We start from the raw sequence: 19,000 nt of genomic DNA, 5'->3' as shown, positions 1-19,000 counted from the left end.
AGCGGAGGACTGGCCCACAACTTCAGCCTCAGTCTACATGACTGATTTTGTCCTTTGGGCAAACCCGTCAACCACGGTCTCCCCTCAACCATGGGTCCCACTGTCCTGCCTTACAGAGCAGTTGTGAAGCCAGAACGAGACAGGATTTTGGAACAGGGTCACATTCTCTACACTTGTTGGAGTAGGTGTCTTTGTTAGTCCTGTCAGGCTGATTTACAGTAATTGAAATCCATAAAAAGATGTTCTGCCATTTGTTTGTGTATGTTCTATTTTCCTCACACTATTGTACGCCCATTAAGGCGGCTTTCGGAACATGCCATTCTCCCTTACCGCTTCCTGCATTTGAACAGGCTGCTTGAATATACTTCTCCTCCCTCCGCCCCCAAGTCCCTTTGTCCATCTTCCACTTTCCCACTCAGCTTTCAAGACTCAGCTTAAAGACCCTCTGTACCATGGTCTGGCAAGTAATCAGAAGATCTCCATCTAATGTGGCCTCTTCCATTTGCCTGGGCTCAGACTTTTTGAAGGCAGTACCAAGTCTTACCCAGTTTCCAACCCAATACCTGATTCATCTTATTCACTCGGTAAAGGCTGATCAAAATGATGCGTGAATGTCACATACTTGTTGCCATAAAACAAATTGTATTAATTAGGTGAGTGATTCTTTGCTCATTTGCTATAAAACTTAGGAAAGAATTTCAACACTTAGCTTTTTAATACAAATATATATATGCATTATGTATACATATTAAGGGGGAAGGCTAATAAGGTACTCCCAATTATTGGAAGTTTCAGACTGAGGGCATGAGACCTACGACAGAGACCGCCAGTTGTGATATTTGTGTAGACAGGTGGGTTCCACAAATTTATCGTTCCCCCAATAGCTGACATGACTCACTCATTCAGCAGGATGCCAACTGGTATTATAGAAGAAAAGGGTTTCTTGATGAATATCTGGAAAATGTTGGCATACATCTCTCTTTATAGAATTTATCATTTAATTAAAATGCCATCTCTGGAGTAATAGAAGAAGGGTGATCAAAGGTACAAACTTCCTGAGAGTTCTCCTCACCAGGACAAAGAAATTATTTTTCTTTTCTTTTTTGCTTTGTTTTTAAGATATCTATATGAGATGATGGTTGCTAACTAAACTCAGAGCAGTAATCATTTCACAACGTATGTTGTGATGTACGTTGTGTTATATCTCGATAAAACGGGGAAAAAATAAATAAAATGCTCTCTCACAGTTTATTGATCCAAGTAACCTCCTTCATGTTTTGTTTTGATTTAGATTAATTTTCCCCTTCTTTATTTGTTTGATCTTCAGCTTTCTTGGGGACATGGCCCCTGTTTTCTTCCTGCAAGAAAAATTCAGCACACAGCAGAGTCCTTAATCAATTGGATTGCTTTGAGGATCCTACCTGGAATAGGTAATGTAAACTTTCCACAGATGCTTCCCCATTGTTTTGAATCCTATTTATGATGCAACAGGACCCGTTCCTGTCACTCTGGTTCTTCACTGAGATTGCAGTATGTCCTGAGAAGTAAAATTTTTGTGTCAGAGATGACCTTTGTCTTTTCCGCTTAGAAGTATATGTTTATAGCATGACTTTCCATCCTCCTAAAGACCCCTTTATCTTCTTTCTTATGTGATACATAGTAAGCATACTCTCATTCCAGGAAAGAGGGGAAATTCTATGCTCATAGGATTCTGAAAATAATAAGATTTATCTACAATTTCATGGAAATCAAGTATTTGAGATATGACAGATCCTCTGGTATGTTTATGATTATAATATCTATAGTTCAAGAGTCCAACAGAAAGGTATAAACGTCTTTTCTTTTTTTTTTTTTTTCTAAAAATTAGTCCAGGCTTAGACAAAACTGAATGCTAAATTATGAACTAAATAACTACATGTGTGAATAAATAAGTGATCCCTTCATCTCTGAGGTTTGACAATTACTCCCTTGGTGTATCACGATATAAATGATGGAAGAAACAAAGTATAGAGTATTTGACAATTTCATTATATAATGAATTCTCCTGAAGGAAATGTTCTAAAATTCGATTCTTACAGGATATGAGCCCTGTAACTCTTGATGTGATCCGATTCAGACTATTTGGATAACTACTGCGTGTGCGTGTGTGTGTGCACGTGTGTGTGTGTGTGTGGTGTTACCACTAAAGGATCCTTGATTACAAGATTCATTGCGTTCTTGTATTCAACTTTTAAAATATTATTAGGAATATGGTAGGCTTTGTTGAGATACTGACATAAATTTTTTATAACTCCTATCTATATAAATTATATTTTCAAAATTAAAACTCTATAACTCCCCTGCCTCCCCCCAAAAAAGTGCTGGAAACCACATTTGGGAAGCAGCACAGACTTGAGAGTTAATCAGATATGAGGACCCAGCTTTACTACTTAACCCTCTACCTTGTGAAAATTGTTTTATGTTGCTTCACAAAGAGTGTTATAACTCGACTTGGAAGGGAGGGAGAATGGAGGGAGGATTACAGTGTATCAAGTACACCAGGTCACCTTTATTCATAATGAAGCATCAGGTAATTAATTATTGTGTTTCCAAGAGTCTCCAAAGAATTTCACTCCTATTATTCTGTGAATGTCTGAAATCCATAATTAGAGTTTAACTCCCTGATTTAAACAGAATTTGCAACTGGTCACCTACATGTCAGATCCTTTTCAGTTTGTTTCTTTTTATTGGGTTTTGTGACCTACACAAAATGGACATATATATGTTTTTCAAAATTACCAAGTCAAAAAACCAGGAGAGTTCACATAAAAATCTGAGTCCCCAGTCTCCTCTTTCTTTGTCACTGGCACTGCCATTAAACCACTTACTCATTTAGGAAATCTGGTTGCCGTAGAAGAGAACATTCCCTCTACTTAACCTCTCCACATCCACCCCATCAAGTTGTTCAAGTTTAGCCCAGACTCGGTGGTTCTCAGCCCTCAGGGTGAGAAGATGCAGGTGCCCAGGTTGTACCCAGAAAATTAAGTCCTAATCTCAGAGTGGAGCTGGAGCTTTGGAATTTTTAAAAAGCTCTTCAAATGACTTACAGGTGCAGCTGGGGTTTCAAACCACTGCTCCGAAATCTCCATTTGTCTCTATGTTAGTTTTCACACACACCCCCTCTCGCCAGGTACACGTGGCATCCATCACTTCCTTGTCTCATCAGTGTGCGGCAATGGTCCCAAAATCACCTTCTCACTCTGTTCTGGTTCCCATTCAATCCGTTCTCCACCATACAGCCAGCGTGATTGTTTATAAATAGGAAAGTGTCTGGCCAGTTCTGCTTACACTTCTTCAGTAATAATAACAGTAATGAAGGAAACTGCTAATGATCATTTACGTTCCGGTGGGATGAAGACCAAGTTCAGGCTTGTTGAAAGACCGAGGCACTGAGGCAGTGAATTTTAGTAGCAAATGGAACAAAGTGCCTAGAAGGTGTAGCTGAAGATACCGAGGCAATTTTCCTCCATCCGAGCATCGGTTCTCGGCCTAATCTTCTGCTTGCCTGCCCCTCCAGGCAGTGACTCAGAGGCTAAAAATGTTATTGACATCTCCCACCAATTGCCACTTAATGCATTCCTGGTATCTTGTTACCATCAGGAGCAAAGAGATTTCGTAATTTGTCAGTGACACTATTATGAGATTAATTTTATGGCACAGCCACTGTAGTTTATTAAATGTCCCTCCATCGCGGTAAATTTTAGGCAGAATAACAGGATTTGGGGCATGTGTTTGTTAGGTGGGGAGGTGATGGTTATAGCTGGGATCATTTCATCTGTGGCTCAGATCTACAGGCCTTTGTTTTCACCGATATTTATCTGAGCTGCACCAGAGATCTTGGTGCACTCATGGTGACTATCCAGTGACTTTATAAACCACTGTTTCAGCCACTGAAATCTTTCCTTTAGATTCTAAACACCTATCCTTGTAGATGTTGCCCTTCCCATTGGAAGGGACAGAGATAAGTAGAAATCAAAATGCTTTCGTCAAAAAGGATACCCTTTGAAGGATAGTGATGCTATTTTAATCAAAATTTTAAAAGAAATCAATAAATGTAAGGTGCTTTGCTGCAGAGTAGAAACTTGGATCCATGTCAGCGCCCCTTGTACACGGCGTAATCAACTTTTATTTCATGCTTTTGTCTTCCACATAGAACCTTGGGCATTTCACCATTTACATTATTAAAAAGCTCAAGAAGCTGCATGTGTTAAGAACATTTATAAAAATGTGCACTTGACATTCAGGTAATGGAGACCAGTGGTGAGGTTATCAATGTAGCTACTTTCTTTACCCTAAATTATTTTCATCCATGAAGCTAAAGTGCGTTTGGGGAACTAATTTAACCAAATAGCATGCCTGCGCAGTACTGTCTTTCTCCTAAAGGTCTGTTTGGTGGCGGGGGGAGAAGGAGGACAAAATACACAGAGAGAGACAAACACACAGACACTGAGTGTCCTTAGAGACCCAGGACAGGACAGTGCTTAGGAAATGCCCCTGCATTTCCTTTTGTCCTCAAGGTGGATTGGTCTTGTGTAGAATTCTCTCTGGCGAATAGAGCTTTAATAAGGCCACAGATTCTTTTCATGCTGTTTTAGGAATTTATTTGAAAGGATTCAGGCAGCGATGCCCCTTATGTTTTAGAGTTTTACATTAGTGCAGGCAAAGCTTTTCAAATAATATAAAGCCATTTTTTTCGAATTCCTTATATCTCCGAGTCTCTGGGTTCTGGACAGAGGAAGATTAAAATCTCTATAAAATCTACCATATTGCCACCATATGAAACAGCTATTGAGAGAGAAATTAATAGTACTTGAAATGAACCTTGGGTTAAGTGTACTTCACTTTGTATTTTCTATGACTTTTTTTCATTTGCCTTGATGTCTCTTTAATCAGAGTTTCCCTAAAACTGACCTACAGTTGGTCCAGATTAACTTTAAAAATTGAATATGAAAGATAAATACATCCTGTGTTTGTTAGAGGTCAGACACACTATGGTGCTTGATAATACCAAGTTCATTATCAATGTTTGTCTTATTTTGTTTTAATATATCAAGTGGCTCCAAAAATACACCTTTGTCACAGATATTTACTAGTACATCTGACTTTTTCTTATTCATCTCATTCCCCTAGCACTTCATGCTGACTCTTGAGTGAGTATTTTAGAACAAAACATACAGTCTTCCAGTACCCTCCATGTTTGGACTCCACATTAGATGTTAGTAAATATTTGTGGAATTTGTGGAATGAATAATTCCAATGCATTTTACTTTTAGACACAAGCTAGGAAGTGACTTGGCCAGTGAACTACACAAATGAAATAATGAGCAATGAAAATGGTAATTCATCAGATCAGAGACTGTATCTGATGTGCTCTGCCGAAGCAGAGAGATGAGCATCATTTTTAAAGGATTTGGACAAAGTCAAAGGGCCAGGAAAGCTCGTATTTTGTTAGCAGCTCATCCTGATGTTATTAAAGCCATGGCTGGTTACTTCCTTCTTCTTTGCCAATATTTTCGTCTTTAATTTCTTCCCTGCCGTGTTGAGATATTCTAGTCTAAAAACTCCTATCAGAAGTGTCTTATCTTTTGAAGCTTTGCTAGAGTCATGTGGACAAACCTGAAAAGGTGGAGTGACTATAAATATAAACTACAGAGTGGCTATAAATACTAGTCTGGTAAAGAAAGAGTTGTACTAGTGAACAGCTGAAGAGCTTCCGATGTATCCAAGTAGATGGTCCGAATGGATATGATGTCGGCACAATTCTAGAAGCCCTTGATACATGAAGTTACTTTTCTCACTAGTTTTGAAACTAGACTGCGTTTGTCATGTAACAACACACAGTGTTGTTATATACAGGGAACTCCTGGTTGACTCATTTGGAGGGCCCTGCAAATCTTGACCTTGGTTGTGAGTTCCAGCCCCAGGTTGGGTATAAAGATGACTTAAAAAATAAAATCTTAGGAAAAGGGGTGGGGGGAGATTAACTCAAAAAGCAAGGGTTGAAGATAATAATAATTAAAAGATATTCTGGAAGATATATTTGTATTATAAAGAGAACAGATAAACAGATATAGATAGATATTAGTCCTGGTTTGTTTTAAAGTAGCGTAAACCTCTTTAATTCTCTCCACAGGAGTTTTTAATAACAATTGCGTAAAAATGCGATCTGCTTGAATGCTACTAATTTGTTTTCTTGAAAAACACAGAATGAGATTTTTCTCAGTTAATTTTTTGGGGGGGGGAGGATTCTAGTTGAAGCGTCACACATTTAACATGCAGGAGGAATGATGAGTAATAAAATACTAATAGGACCAATTGTTGCCTTAGCTTCCAGCATTTCCTCTGTGCGGAGAAGGATTTACAACCAGGCATGGGCTAAATAAACATTTGCATAAAAAGGTGATAAGAACATGAATAAAAATGTAAATTTCTCTGATTAGAATTTTTTTTAATTGGAATGAAAAGAATTGTAAAATAGCAGGGCTTATAAATTAGATTTTTGATAATGCTGCAGGTTACAAAACATAAAATCGGTCCCCAAATGTAAAATTATTTTGTATTTGGAATGTCCTATAAGTTGCACTATGTCTTCCTAGAACGTATGTTTCCTCTTTTGGAGGGATCTTAAAACTGGGACATTTATGGCTACATGCTTTGTGTGAGACATCCATCGGCACTGAGGCTGTGATAGAGAATAAAACAAAAAGCTGTGCCTTTTTGGATGTCATGTCACAGTAGGAGAGAGAAAGTACAGAGATACACATCAAATGTTGAGGGTCAGGGAGATCAGTCTTAGTAAGGGTATTAGAGCAACGGAGAATCTTGGTGGGAAAGGGGTGTGGTGCAGCATTCTTTTAAAGAGATTGTTCAAAAAGTCCTTTTTAGTAATGTCACATTGGAAGAGAGACCAGAAGAAGGGCAAGGGACCAGCATCAGCAAAGGCCCTGAGGTAGGAGCGTGCTGGAAGTGTTGAAGAGCACGGCAGGGAGGAGTCAGGAGTCTGGGCTAGAGAGTAGGAAAACCATGAGAAAACGGAATCAAATCCAAAATTGGTGGACAAGGAGCAGATCATGCAAGGCCAAGTAGACTACTCTAGGACCTTGAATTCTAGACAAACTGACCTGGGAAGCCTTTGAAAGACATAATCTAAGGATTTTATAGAAGGATCATTCTGACTTTTCTGTGAAGAATAGACGGGGGAAGGGGTGACATCTATCGATAATTTACGGAGATGTGAGGTGTAGACCAGAATATGTCTCTTTCTTTGGGAAGGTCTCTGTGAGACCAGCTAAGAGTCTAAGAGGTTTATTATTACAAGAACAGGGAGAATGGTTGTTAAGTATGCAAGGATCTGTTTCAGCGTCATTCATAGAGTAGGATATGGGGTAGGAAGGCCAAGTTTGTGGAAGGGGGGGGGGTCTTGAGTTAGGGTTTGAATGTGAAAAATATGAGGTACTTAGATGAACTCCTAGTGGAATATTTGGGAGGGGCATCAAGGAGTTGTCTGGTTGGAGAAGATTTGAGGTTCTTTTCTATTGTTATGTGTCGATTCAAGCCCAAAAGTATGTAATGTGAAGGAGACAAGAACCCTAGGGATGTTGATGCTGCTAAGCATGGTTGTGGAACATATTCAAGGGGTCAGCTCACCCTCGGAGGGAGAGAAGGTGCTGGGGGGTGGAGTTCTCTTTTTCTTCGGTTCTCTTTTCCTTTTTGCCCTAACATCCAGAATGCCATGGATTCGCATTCCAACCGGTCTCTCCAACTTAATGTGAGCACCAGTTTTTGGACATATAATACTTGAAATTCCTAAGTTGATCCCAGCGAGGCAAAATAATCACCAAAAGAAGGGGCTGTATTAACATAAATTGAGCATATTTCATGCAAAAGTACTTTCTCATCTTAAGAAAAAAAGGTTACTTAAAAATAGGACTGTTTTTCTCAAAAAATTACCCCTTATATGGAAATTCAAAATAAATTATTTTCTCTCTGCTTTGGGAAAGGATCACCATTTAAAAGAGTTGCATATGGTTGTTTGTGTTAGTATTCTTAAAAATTCATGTTTGTGTGACATGTAGTGACTGGTAATTTTTAAATATATATTTATCTCTAATTCATGTGCTTGTAACAAAATACCTAAACACACACACACACACACACACACACACACATAGTTACACACACACACACACACACATATGTACTATATATGTAATCCATGAATTATCTCTAATTCATCTGCTTGTAACAAAATACCTAGGCATACACACACACAGAGTAATCCAAGAGAAAGGAATCTGAAGAGTTGATGAGAAGCTATAAAGTACCCAATGTTGAATTAATTACATTGTTTGGACACTAGCTAAGACTAACAGAAAGCAGAAACCTTTGCTTAGAGAGTGGTCTCTACATGAGACCAAAGGAGCTCAAGAACCAGCATCACTCGGGAAAATTTGCCAGGCTAGGGTGGGAGTTGTTAAGGACTGAGGCCTTGCTGCTCGGCTAGAGGAAGCCACTCAGGGGTCGGAGAAGCCATGAGATAGTCCCAATCTGCTAAGGAGTCATTCAGGGTGGCAGATCGGGAGCTGGGCAGGGAGGGTCTTGAAGTGCTGACTCAAGATCTTCAGGAAGCAGTTGGATTTCATTTGAAACCTGTAGGAAGAGCTCATCAGGCTTGTGAAGAGACACATTGGTAAATGTGATTAAAAACTTTCAAAGAGTAATTTTTCTTAAATGTGGTGGATATGCCTTGCGTTTGCTCAAAGAATTTTACCTTCCTCAACATGTTTTTAGATAAGTTTCCTGACTCCTACCAAAAAAAAAGGAGGAAAAAGAAAATATTTTAAAGGTCAGAGGCTACAAGCTTTTCATCCTTTAGCCAAGAGACATAGATAATATAGTCCATGTATTAGGTTTAATTTAAATAAAATGTCAGCTGGAGGGAATAACTACTAAGCAATTATCTGAAGATAGATTAGAGTGACATTACGCTGTGTCCCTCATGTCCACCTGGGGATCTCATCATATAGTAATTCATCCATTTTAAGCTTTATATATTGTTCCTAGGGAGAAAATAGTCAATCATAATTAAATGGTCCCTAAATGTTTTATGTTGTATTTGCCTTTTCTGTTCAGTCGTGCTGACATCTCCTAATTTGGGTATGCATAGGACTAGTGGATTGCATGGTTCTTTCCATATTTTGTTGTGAAGTAGAATGTCCACTCTTAGACTCAGGGCTTATAGCTCCCCAAGACACATCATCTGAGGATTTTCCCCCAAGACCAAGTGTCTAGAAAGATCAGTTGTGAAATAATAAAATCAAAGTGTACTTATTTCAATGTTTTGACAGGGATCCTGAAGCAAGAGACCTTAGGGGATGAAAATATCTCAGAGTGAATTAGCAAATTCAGATGTCATCAGTATCTTATGTCCATTCCCCCTAAGCTTGTTTCCTGGAATCTGTTCCAGGTTCTTCCTCTTGAGTCTGAAAGGTGGTCTCTCTCTTAGGCATCTTGAGCAAAACAAATACGTCTTTGAGATAAGTGTTCAGAGACTGGAATCAGTCAGGCAAGGAAAAAACAATGGGGCGTCTGTCTTTTGAAGAAACCTGCTTTGTTCATGGTACCTTTTGTTGTCCAGAACATTCTGCATATGCTCAGGCCACATGACTCAATAGGGGGCAGTATGGAGTTTAAGAGAATTAAGGTTGCAGAATCAACACTCTGGAATTTAAACTCTAGTTAGAGATGATTTTAAAAATACCTCAAAGTAATAATAATTCCAAACAATTAAAGGCCTGTGGTTGGTTATAATTTTGAAAGACAAAATAAGACAAAAAGAGACAGAATAAGAACTAGCAGTTTAGGTGAGCTAAGAACTCTCATGCCTCCCTGTTTGGCAGTGTTGCTGGCTCTTTTCAAAAATAGCGAGCTAATCCCACTGTTATGCTCAATACTGATGAGACCCTAATGAGTACATTGGTTCCATTACTCAGGAGGAGCATGGAGAATTTGAAAAGGATTTAGAGGGTAATCACAAAGGTGAGTAACGGAACAAAAAGCAGGAACAGTTAAGAAAACCAAAGCGCTTCTCAAGAAGAACTTTGATTATGTTTTTAACTCAAGAACAGCTCCGGAAGAGGAGATGGTGGTCCTGTCTGCGTTCTTCCTGCAGGACTAAGCAGACATCAACTAGGCATGAAGGCTTTGATGCTACAGGACGAAAAATTGTTTTTTGACCATGAAACTGGGAAATAGCAGGCGTGGGAGCTAAGAGATTGTAAAGTTTAATTGTTCAAAGAATTGGGATATAGAGAAGATATGTTTTCATGCATTTGTTTGGGTTTCTGTAAGTCCTATCCTCAGATGGACTCCTTAGTCTTTTCTAACCATTTCTGTGCATTTCTTCATTGCTCTGGAGAAACACATCTCAGTGCATTTAGGAGTAGAAATCTGATCATCAGAGAGCATACAGCATTTGTATTGCTGCTGTGTGTTCATGCACATTTCTGTTTACCTCATGTTTTCTTCACACAGGTTTCTAAAAAAGGTATTGGGGGAGGCGCCTGGATGGCTTAGTTGTTAAGCATCTGCCTTAGGCTCAGGTCATGATCCCAGGATCCTGAGATGCATCCTTGCTAGGTGGGGAGCCTGTTTCTCTGTCTGCCTCTGCTGCTCCCCCTGCTTGTACGTGCTCTCTCTGTCTCACTCGCACTCTCTGTCAAGTAAATAAAAAATCTTAAAGAAAAAGAAAACCATTGTGATTGGTACCTTCAGCTCTCTACACCATCATGGTCTGATAGTTCAAAACAGAGGCCGCTTCCTTTTTTGTTCACAAGGTTATAATAATGTTCGAGAGCACCGTGGATTGAATTGCATGCTCCCAAATTTATATGTTGAAGCCTTAACCTCCAGTGCAATTTTATTTGGAGATAGGGCTTTTAAGAGGTAATGAAGGTCACATGAGTGCATAAGGATGGGTCCTAATCCCATAGGATTAGTGGCCTTGTTAAAAAAAAAAAAAATCATACAACATAGCTCTAGCCTCCTGATCCCCCCACCAAGAATCAAATCCTTCAGAACTTTCGTCTTGGACTTCTCTAAGCTCCAGAACCGTGAGCTGTCTGTATTTCTGAGCCACCCAGTCGGTAGCATTTGGTTATGATAACGTGAGTAGACTAATAAGAGGAAAGTTTGCTGCTTGACTCTCATAATCTCATTTGTCTCAAGCTGGCTTTAATTGGCAGAAACCTTAGAAAATTAGAGAAGACTTTCCTCATAAGTTTTGGTATAGAGGTGAAGGGCTGGGGGAGTTGTGGTAGTGGGGATAAGAGCAGGACGGTAGGATAAGAAAGGCTCGAGGCATGCCCACCTTGGACCCTTTCTCATTAGAGTGAAAACAGACTTGGGTTATGCCATACGTGGGAAGCATCAGAACACTCTCTAAATCAGACCTGTTTAATGCTTTAGTAAACAGATCAGGAGATAAACCTACAGGGTTTCCTTTGATTTCATACATAGTGGGGTTTATTTTTCCAATATTAATAAAAGATGGACTAGCCTGTGGCCAATCCATAAATGACAGGAAGCCACGTTACAGAAAAATGATTTTCAGTTCCTTTTCACACAGCGGTCATTTATATATTAGAGACTGCGTATTAGGAATGCAGTGAGTTTTACACTATATGGTAAACAAGTTTTAGGTCTTTAGGTATCTGTGAAGTTTAAGGGAATTAAGAACAAAAGTCAAAATATAATGAACAAGAATTACCTATCAAAAGCCAATTGCGACTGAGGTTGTCAGTTGAAGACTTTGATCTGATTTCTACTCCCAGTACAACAGGAACTCAGCCAAGAAAGGCACCGTTATGAATTACTTGAAGAAGATAACTCGAAGATAGGGAACTTTGGCATATTTTCTTCTCGGACATCACCCCGGTTGAAAATGTTTTGTTCCTACATTTGTTTATTCATACAGATGACAGCAGTTGCTCAGTAAATATCTTGCATGAAGGAGTGAATGCTTGTAATAAAAGATCGCTGTGAGGGATAGATATTAATCTAAAAACTGACTCACAGATTTGCTATAGACGCTTGGAATTAAATGTCTTAATGATCCTCGCCGGATTCAGTATGATCTGGCAAATTTAGAAAATCATCAGGCCTAGAATACACTGAGCCAGAGGAATTCCTAAGGGTTTTGCAAATATTAATTTCTCGTTTCGTCATAGTGCTCTCCTGTGGGCTGGATGTTATGATCATCATTCCTATTTTGCAGACAGGGTAGTTATGCCTAAAAATATTGTTGTTCACATGAGTCTCAGGGTAGGAGCTGAACCTCAGTGGTCCAGGTCCATAGTACTTCTAGTCTCTCGACTGCCTCTTACTAGTTCTGGTCTGCCTGCACTCCCTACGGCCTAACTAGTGAGCTTCTCTACCTCTCAGATTTGTTTTATTTGTTTTTTTCTTTCTTCTTTTTTGAGAAAGAGAGAGAGCCCAAGCAAGGAGAGCAGCATGCAGAGGGAGAAACAGCTTCTCCGCTGAGCAAGGAGCCCAATGCAGGACTCGATCCCCGGGATCATGACCCAAGCCGAAGGCAGATGCTTAACTGACTAAGCCACCCAGGTGTCCCTCAGATTTCTTTTAATCATAAAGAATTTGATCAATATGGAACAAAAAACTTACAGTTACAATGAAGATAACATTATCTTAAGATGTGAGGTCACATCGTGCATGCAAGATCTGCTTCATTTTCCATGAGGACAGGCATGTGGGAGCACACCAGGTCAGAAAATGAGGCTCAAATCCTTTGTCACAGGTTATAGGAAGGTTGCTCAGCCAAATTGGGCATATGACCCTGTGTCTGTATGCACATGCTTTATGTAAATGAGCCACCCAAGTTCTGAATCTTTAAAAGGAGGTTAGATGTTTCAAGAAATAAGAGAGGGGTACTTATGTAGCTCAGTTATTAAGTGTCTCAGGTCATGATCCGGGGGTCCTGGGATCGAGCCCCCATCAGGCTCCCTGCGCAGAGGGGAGTCTACTCCACCCTCTCCCTCTGACTCTCCCCCTGCTTGTACTCTTGATCTCTCTCTCAAATAAATAAATAAAATCTTTAAAAAAAAAAAAGAAATAAGAAAAGGTCTTTGGCTTTATTAGGTAAAGTGCTTATATAATGTAAATTTGATCTTGCTATATAAATTTTTTTTTTCTGTTTGGTATTAGAGTAGTAGAGACTGCCCTATCTCTGTTTGAAAAACATTTTATTTCATTTTTACCTTGAGACTCTGGGCTTAAAAATCAAAAGAATTAAAGTATTCCATTCTCTTGTCCATTAGTGAGCGTATAAAAATGATATTGAAAAAAATGAGTCATCATTTGTATTTTAATACAAGCTTAACATCCTAAAAATTATCACACTAATTTTGATCTGTATCATCAGTCTATGAGAAAAGGTAATTTTATTGATAATATGTACAGCTAATTTTAATAAAAACTGCTTTCACTTTCATATTTTTTTTTACTTTTTAGAGTTTTATATTTATTTTTATTGACATCTATGTTGCAGAGCAAAAAAAAATTCACTCACTTAAAATAACAAAAAAAATCATAGAAATTACAACATGGGTAAAATTGGCATTGATTATTAAAGAACATTTCTACTTTACTTGGGGAAAATATTCATATTTTGTATATCTTACCATATACAACTAAAAAAATGAATTATTATTTTTTGATTTTGTTAATTAGGAAATTTTAGTATACTGCTTTGATATGTTCATACATTGGTATTACTCACATATTTATTTTATCTTAATTTCATTAGAAATCTGGAAGATCTTGAGGGACCAGTAACTAAACCCATCACCCTCTCTGTGATCAGCTATAGTCATTACATGCAAAATTACACATAAAACAATAATGGCTTTCATGCATGTTATAAACTTGAGTAATAGAAATTCAAACTTGGCCCATAATAATTTTTTAAACTATTATGATAGTTATATGAAATGACCTTTTCCCTCAGAGTAGTAATATTTAGAGGACATGAAAAGGAAAGAAAACTCATTTAGAAAATTATTTTTAAGAACCAGAGAAAAAATTTTTATTGCCCTTGAATTATTTCGGGTTTGCTATTCTATTATTGGATCTTAAACTACACTTGCACAGTTATTTAACTTCAGTTGTTTTGGTAACATGCTAGAGAGTGTCCACAATTCAAATAACTTAATTACCTCAAAATTATTTATCTTGATTTCTGTTTTCTTTTCTAATGAATAGATGACATCTGTACTTATCGTGATATATATGTACGTATTACGTCTAAACTCAACATCATCTCCATCCTTTCCATGTATGCGTTGACATTCTCTCTTAAGACTTAGTTACAATACAGAGAAGTAGACTGTCTTTATCAAGTAAAGTACTAGAAAATACATATCTGGATTTGAAGCCAAAAGACATGATTTCTGGGTTTGACTTTGCTATTTGCTAAAATGTCTGGTCTTGAGTAAGACACTTAACCTCCCTAAGGTACTGTCTTATTAAAATAAAGGTTCTTCTTTATTAAAATAGAGATAATGAGACCTCCCCTGTGGCTTGAATGAAAATCCTATGTCAAAATATAAGTGCTATTATCTTGTAAACTGTAAAGTACAATAAAAATGCAAGTTCTTAGAAAAAGGAGAACAAACAAAACCCAAAAGCAGTAAAAGGAAGGAAATAATAAAGATTAGAGCAGAAATAAACAAAATAGAAACTAAAAAAATAGAACAGATCAATGAAACCAGCAACTCGTTCTTTGAAAAGATCAATAAAATTGATAAATCTTTAGCTAGACTCATCAAAAAAAGGTGGGGGACAGGGAGAGGGCTCAAATTTTAAAAATCTGAAATGAAACCCACAGAAATACAAAGGATTATAAGATATAATACAAAATGTATAACCTCCCCAAACCAGGAATCCAAATCAGAAAGAAATAGAAAATTTGAACAGAGTACGAGCAATGAAACCGAATCAGTCATCAAAAAAACTCCCAACAAACAAAAGTTCAGGAACAGATGGCTTCACAGGTGAATTCTAAAATATTTTAAAAAGAGTTAATAGCTAGTTCAAACTATTCTAAAAAATAGAAAAGGGAGGAAAGCTTCTAAATTCATTCTGGGAAGCCAGCATTACCATGGTACTAAAACTGAAGACAACAAAAAGAACTACAAGCCAGTATCTCTGATGAACATAGATGGAAAAGTCTTCAACAAAGTATTAGCAAACCAAATCCAACATTACATTTAAAAAGTCATTCACACGATCAAGTGGAATTTATTCCTGGGATACAAGGCTGGGTCAGTATTCTCAAATCAATCAACATGATTTGTCACATCAACAAGAGAAAGGATAAAAACCATGTGATCATCTCAATGGTTGCAAGAAAAGCATTTGACAAAGTACAACATTCATTCATGATGAAAAAAAAAAAAAACTGCCAACAAAGGAGGTTTAGAGGGAATATGCCTCAACGTAATAAAGGTCATGTATGAAAAACCCACATCTAACATGGTACTCAATGGCAAAAAACAAGAGCTTGTCCCCTAAAATCAAGACAAGGATGTCCACTCTCACCACTTTTATTCAACCTACTACTGGAAGTCTTAGCCACAACAGTCAGACAACAAAGAGATTTAAAGGGCATCCAGATTGGTATGGAAGAAGTAAAACATTCCCAGTTTGCAGATGTCATGATACTGTATATAGAAAATCCAAAAAAACTCCATCAAAAAATTACTAGAACTGATAAATTCGGTAAGGTTGCAGGACATAAAATCAATGTACAGAAATCCATTGCGTTTCTATACAATAATAATGAAATAGCGAACAGAGAAATTAAGAAAACAATCCCATTTAAAATTGCACCAAAAATAATAAAATACCTAGGAATAAACTTAACCAAGGAGGTGAAAAACCTGTACTCTGAGAACAATCAAACACTGATGAAAGAAACTGAGGATGACACAAACAGGAAGACATTCCGTGCTCACGGATTGGGAGAAGCAATATTGTCAAAACGTCCATACCACCCAAAGCAATCTGTAGATTCAGTGCAATCTCTATCAAGATACCAGTAGCATTTCTCACAGAACTAGAACAAGTAATCCTACAATGTGTATGGAACTGCAAAAGACCCCAAATAGCCAAAGCAATCTTGGAAAAGGATAAAACTGGAGGTATCACAATCCCAGATTTTGAGACATACTACAAAGCTGTAGTCCTCAAAACAGTATGGTACTAGCACAAAACTAGACACATAAATCGGTGGAAAAGATTAGCGAGCTCAGAAATAAACCCATGATTATATGGTCAATTAATCTTCAGTAAAGGAGGCAAAAATATACAAATGGAAAAAAATAGTCTCATCAACAAATGATGTTGGGATAAGCTACTTCCAAAAGAATGAAACTGGACCACTTTATTACACCATACACAAAAATAAACTCAAAATTGATTGATTAAGGGCCTAAATGTGAAACCTAAAACCATTAAAATCCTAGAAGAGAGCACAGGCAGTAATTTCTCCAACGTGGGCCCTAGCAACTTTTTTCTAGCTGTATCTCTTGAGGCGAGGGAAACAAAAGCAAGTATTAATTGTTGGGACTACATCAAAATGAAAGACTTCTTCATACCAAAGGAATGAATCGATAAAGCAGAGGCAATAAAGAAGTGTGTGAGGCACACACACACACACACACACACACATGCACACATAAAATGGAATATTACTCAGCCATAAAAAAGAATGAAATCTTGCCATTTGAAATAACATGGATGGATCTAAAGGGCATAATGCTAAGTGAAATAGGTCTATCAGAGAAAGACAAATACCATATGATTTCATTCATAGGTCGAATTTAAGAAACAAAACAAAGGAACAATGAGAAAAAGACAAACCAAAAAAGCAGACTCTTACTATCAAGAACAAACTGATGGTCACCAGAGGGGAGCTGAGTGGGGGGGATGAGTGAAATAAGGGAAGGGGATTAAGATCACACTTTTCATGATGTGCACTGAGTAATGTATGAAACTATTGAATCAGTATATTGTACACCTGAGACTAATATAACCCTATGTGTTAATTATGCTGGAATTTTTAAAACTGTAAGCTTTTATATGTTGTCACTTATCTTGGAAGCTGAAAGTTATTAAGAAAATAGATCATATATGTTCTCTCCACCAAAACAGTAGGTAATTATGTATGGGGACAGAGGTGTCATTAACCTTAGAATGGTCATATTTTGCAGTATATACGTGTATCAAATAATCACGTTGTACACCTTCAGCTGGCATTGTAAATCACTAATATCTTAATAAGGCTGGAAATTAAAACAAAAAAAGAATAAGTAACAAAAACAGGTTATTACAAAAAAACAATATAAATCTGTGGCTAGAACTCATATCCAATATGGTAGCCACCATCCCAGCCACATGTGACCATTCAGCACTTGAAACATTCTACAAGTGTGAAATAGACCATGTTATGAAAACTTACTATGGAAAAAAATGTAAAATACCTCATTAGTAAATTTTATTTGATTAATTTTTGAAATTATAGTATTTTGGATATTTAAGGTTACATAAAAGACTTTATTAAATTTTTTTTAATCCAAGTTCTCAGTGTGCAGTAGTGTAGGTATCTTGATCGAGGCATAAACTGGTGTTCTCCTGTGTGGTTTATCTCTCACCTGTCATTTTTGACAACCCTGTGACTTAGGTTAAGATCCTGAACCTCTTTGAGTTTCAACTTCTTCATCTTTAAATGAGGGATTAGGAAAACATTCCCCTCCGAGGGCAAAGTGAAGTTTAAACAAGAAATACATGTAAAGTATTTACAGAAGAGTCTGGCAGGTAGTGAGCATAAAATAAATAATAATTCAAATTGTCTTCTTTAAAAACATGCGTGTTCAGCATCATACTGGCACTTGTAGGACCTGCTCAGAGGGCAACGAGTGTGTTAAGAAGAAAACATGATTTTTTTATTTTAGTTTTGTAATGCTGTAATTTTGTAATTTATTTTCCCTATCAACTGAGTAATACATCTTTGCTGTAAGAGCTCAGAATATACAGAAAAGCATCCAGAAGTAAACAAAACGACCATCAGCCCAGCTACCCAAATAGAACCACTGTGAATCATGTTTTAGAAGGGAAAAGTACTTGAACCAAAATAATTTCAGGGAAAACAAGGGATGGACAGGGAGTGGGTTTAGGTTGTAGAGAAACCCACGTTAAGCATGAAAACCAGTGGAGGGGAAGGAATTTGGGAAGTTTAATAGAGAAAGAAGCAACAGACTTTCAAAACCACGGTAGTTTTAACACTTTAATATTCCAAAGACTAAAACACATGTCCTTGCTTCGGGCAGAGTCACCCCGATTTCACCATTTCCCCCACAGAATTTCTCCACTCTACCCGCAGGGATTTCACCAAAGCTGGTTTATAGAGATAGCCCTGCAGAGAGGGGTCAAGAGGTACACATATAAACCACTTTCCAGTGTTTTCCCCCAGAAAAATAAACTAGGGAAAAAGAGAAAACTAATTCTCTGACTCATTCCCATCATACTTGCGACATCAGAAACCACTATCATTGGTGGCTGGGGAGGGAAAAACTGACAGCATAAAAAAGTAGGCAGAGAACGTGGAGTAAATTTGACATCCCTGGGTTTCTGCAGACAGAACTGGGGGATTATTCATACACCAGGACAATTAAGAAAAAAAGATTCTGAGAAAGGAATGACAAACCAACTTTGTCAAATTCGTTTTCTAAAAACAGGCATTAAGAGGTAATTATTATTTTGTAGAACCGTGCACCGTGACAGTATTATAAATGCCACGATGTCTACACTTGACATTACTACATAATTAAGAAGAGATTATTTCAGATCTCGAGAAATCACTCTCCTATTTCCTTCTCAAAGGTCA

General features: G+C 37.6%; 1 protein-coding gene across 3 annotated transcripts in view; it reads left to right on the top strand.

Annotated features, from left to right (window-relative positions):
- The window catches only part of CHRM3 (cholinergic receptor muscarinic 3), a 349,691-nt gene that overhangs the window by 122,911 nt on the left and 207,780 nt on the right, over positions 1-19,000 (top strand). For 2 of the 3 annotated variants that reach the window (XM_032883066.1, XM_032883067.1), the window contains exon 3: positions 1,328-1,430. The exons of the other annotated variant lie outside the window; for it this stretch is intronic. The gene's annotated coding sequence lies outside the window, so the exon portion shown is untranslated. The remainder of the gene's footprint in view (positions 1-1,327; positions 1,431-19,000) is intronic. 3 annotated transcript variants of the gene reach the window in all.

Source organism: Lontra canadensis, unplaced genomic scaffold (assembly GCF_010015895.1).
Source record: "Lontra canadensis isolate GAN:19392208 unplaced genomic scaffold, GSC_riverotter_1.0 scaffold85, whole genome shotgun sequence".
NCBI lineage: Eukaryota > Metazoa > Chordata > Mammalia > Carnivora > Mustelidae > Lontra > Lontra canadensis.
Note: the sequence above shows the minus strand (reverse complement) of the source record. Positions and strands in the feature narration are given on the sequence as shown.